This window comes from Triticum dicoccoides, chromosome 6B (assembly GCF_002162155.2).
Source record: "Triticum dicoccoides isolate Atlit2015 ecotype Zavitan chromosome 6B, WEW_v2.0, whole genome shotgun sequence".
Lineage (NCBI taxonomy): Eukaryota > Viridiplantae > Streptophyta > Magnoliopsida > Poales > Poaceae > Triticum > Triticum dicoccoides.
In genome coordinates this window covers 511,922,715-511,926,333 of record NC_041391.1, presented here as the reverse complement: position 1 = coordinate 511,926,333, position 3,619 = coordinate 511,922,715, and positions in this window count along the sequence as shown.

Genomic DNA, 3,619 nt, shown 5'->3' with positions numbered 1-3,619 from the left:
GCCGCCTCCCTCCCATCCCACCGCCAATGACCGCACGGGGTGCAGTACGAGGAGGAGGACGGGATCCATCCATTGCTTCCGATGGCCGCCTCCGCCGACGAGCCGGGCAGCCACACGCGCCCAGCTCCGCCGCCGCCGCCGCCTCCTCGTCTGCGTCGCCGGTGCCGCCGGAGGACGACGTCTGCTCCGTCTGCCACGACCGCTTACGGATCCCCTGCCAGGCCAACTGCTCCCACTAGTTCTGCGGTTCGTTCCCCACTCCTCCCTCCTTCCTCCCCCGATCCATCTCCACAGTTCCCCCTCCCTCCCAGGAAATTTTGCAACAAATTTCATAGAGGCGTGAGCGTTCAGCTGGTCACGGGAAGCTGCTGCTCCTTCCCTTCGGGTGCGGGGAAGGGGGGCTCTGGATTGCTTAGAATTGCCGACGAGTGTCAGATTCGTTCGATTGTTCAGATCAATGGCGAGCTGCGGAGCCGTATGCCCAGATCGACAACTTGCCCTTGTTCTCTCCTAGTCTGTCTAGGACGTGCTTGCTCGAATTGATCCGAAATGAGGGTTTAGGGTGGTGTGATTTGCTTAGGGTGAAATATTGGAACTCATATAGTAGTATTAGAGGATGACAGGGTAGTGGGTACTAGAATCTATCTGCACCACCTGTTTGATAACAAACAGGGTAGTGTCTACTAGAATGTGCACGACAGAAATATCTGTCATATTTCAAGATTGCTTCTCATTATCTGGAGAAATAGGATTTAAAACTGTTTCCTGCAAGTACTGGAGGCGATGAACACATCCCCTTGTGCAGCCATTGTAGGAAATTCACCATGATTGCCGATATAACCATCATCTTTTTTTTGCTGGAAGATATAAGCATCATCTTGGCTCATCCAATGTCCGCTCACAAGGCCGAAAACAAAATCACATGTGTGCGTTCACGTTGAGTTCAGATTGTTTCCACCTGAAACAATGGATGAGTTGCTTTAAGAATTCTATATGCATCCTTGAATCTTGGTTGAATGATACTAATTATCATTTTAAGGACATGTGGTGCTAACTTTGTTCACTAAGAATAAGCAAGTTTGTCTGTCTTCTATTTATAATCAATGTAATAGTAGATATTACCATAATCAGGGTAGGGTTTCATGGCTAGAAGATATATTGTTGTACAACAATTTGTTACAAATTGCATTTATTGGTATATGTACGCTAGTTTCGTCATATCAGGAGCTTAGGAACTTATCTTGACTAATTTATTATAGAAAGCTGTCAGTGCTCACTTCTAGAAATTAGCAATAGCAAGATTTGGTTAAGATTTAAGGCATCCGGACTAAGCTTTGCGGCCTTTATATCTAATTTGTCATGCATGAATTATGATCATGAGAGCCATGAGATCTTGTTTAGTGCATACACCATTCTTATTTTTTTCTATCCATTGCTACCCCATCTGGTACTTAGTATATCATGCTACTTTTATCTATGGAAGTATGACTTGTCACTTCTACAAATCGAACCCATCATTTAGTTATGGACCAGTATAATATAATTTGCAGTACTTGGCGTTGAGCAGCTAGCACTGCTGAATCTTAGCAGCAAAAGAGGCCAATTTGCAAATGTAAATTCTTAAGCATATGTTTTGGCATACAAGTATCTCTTTCTTCAAGACCGGTGAATCAACTTGTGATGCTGCTGCTGTACTACTTGGGAATTTTGTGATGCTGCCACAGTCCTACTTGGGAATTTTGTCAACTTGTGATGCTGCTGCTGTACCCCGAGAGGCCCTTGAGTTTGCCGGAATGTCGATTAACTTCCGTTCCGGCAAATTCGGGCACTCCATATGTCCTATTTTCAGCAAAAGGTCATGCTGAAATTTTCCGTGAATTTTAGCATGACTTTGCTAAAAATAGGACATATGGGGTACTTGCGACTAATGCATGTTTTATGATCTGTTGTAAGGGTACTAATTGGTCTCTTCTGCTGCTTATCAGAGATGGCGGGAAGTAGCCACCGCCGCTCTACGACACCGCAGTACGAGTTGGATGCTTCCGAGTTCTTCAATATCATACTTGGGACTTCCGTATCATCCTTGACGCAGGTATATAAAACGAGAGATCTCCCCTTCACCCATCTCATTATGATATCTGTTGTTTGCTACATCACTCATTGTCCCAAACTGCAGACGCTGCCTGACAATTTTATGAACATGCTGGGTGAAGATCCGCCAAATAATGTGAAGCTGCGACGGGCCGACAGCGGATATCGTAGGCAGTGGGATGTGGAGTTGGTGATCAAGGAGGGACACATGTACTTGTCTCGTGGGTGGGAGAAGTTCTACCGTGCCTACGACCTGCGGCTGGGGTACTTCCTTCTCTTCAGGTACAACGACAACGCCGCCACCATGCTCATTGTGAAGGTGTTCAACGCGACTATGTGTCGCATGCGCTACGCTGACGATGATGATGCCGGTACGTTCTGCCTCTTCTTATTCCTCTACATTTGGCTTTGTCTCACATCGATTATTAACGATCATTGTTGCATTTGGACAAGTAATGGGAGCAGCAGCAGCGACACTGGCTACAGCCAAAGCAGCAGCGACTATGGCTGTAGCAAAAGCAACACCGATTCTGGCTTTAGCGAAAGCAGCAGCTATTCTGGCAGCAGCATAGACAACAAGAAGGATGATCCGGACTGGAGTGCGGGAGAAGAGGAGCAGAGTGGGGATGAGGAGCTGCAGGATGACGATGGACATCAGGCTGAGGATGACCTAGCGCTGGTGGTGGCTGACCATGGGAAAGAGATGGTGGTGGCTGACCATGGGCAAGAGATGGTGGTGGCTGACCATGGGCAAGAGATGGAGGTCGCTGAGGATGACCTAGCGATGGTCGTGCCCGTCCTGCCTGAAGGTGGCCTCGCGATGGTGGTGGTGCCTGACAATGACCACGCACCGGTGGTGGCGCCGGCGATCCCACAGCTGGGCGACATGACCACGCCAATTGTGGTAGAAGACTACATCCCACTGCCTCCACCGCCTCGCCGCTCTTGGCGCATCAAGCTGAGGAAGGAGAAGGAGAAGAACAATGCATGAGAACTGAACTTTCTCAGGTATGTCAGATCTCCAAAATGATATATATATATATATATATACTTAGTTACCTATGTTATCTCTAATATGCTTAGTTTCCTATAGGTTAGCTTCATTTTACCTAAGTTGGCTCTAATATGCTAACTTAGAGCTTAATTATATGCTTAGTTTCCTATAGGTTAGCTCCAAAATAACTTATGTTAGCACAAAATGATCAAGTTTAGATAATAAGCTTATAGTCCTTTTCTTATTCTTCTTCTTTTCCAAAATGACATAGGTTAGCTTCATTTTACCTAAGTTGGCTCTAATATACTAACTTAGAGCTTATATGCTTAGTTTCCTATAGGTTAGCTCCAAAATAACTTATGTTAGCACAAAATGATCAAGTTTACATAATAAGCTTATAGTCTTTTTCTTATTCTTCTTCTTTTCCAAAATGACATAGGTTAGCTTCATTTTACCTAAGTTGGCTCTAATATACTAACTTAGAGCTTATATGCTTAGTTTCCTATAGGTTAGCTCCAAAATAACTTATGTTAG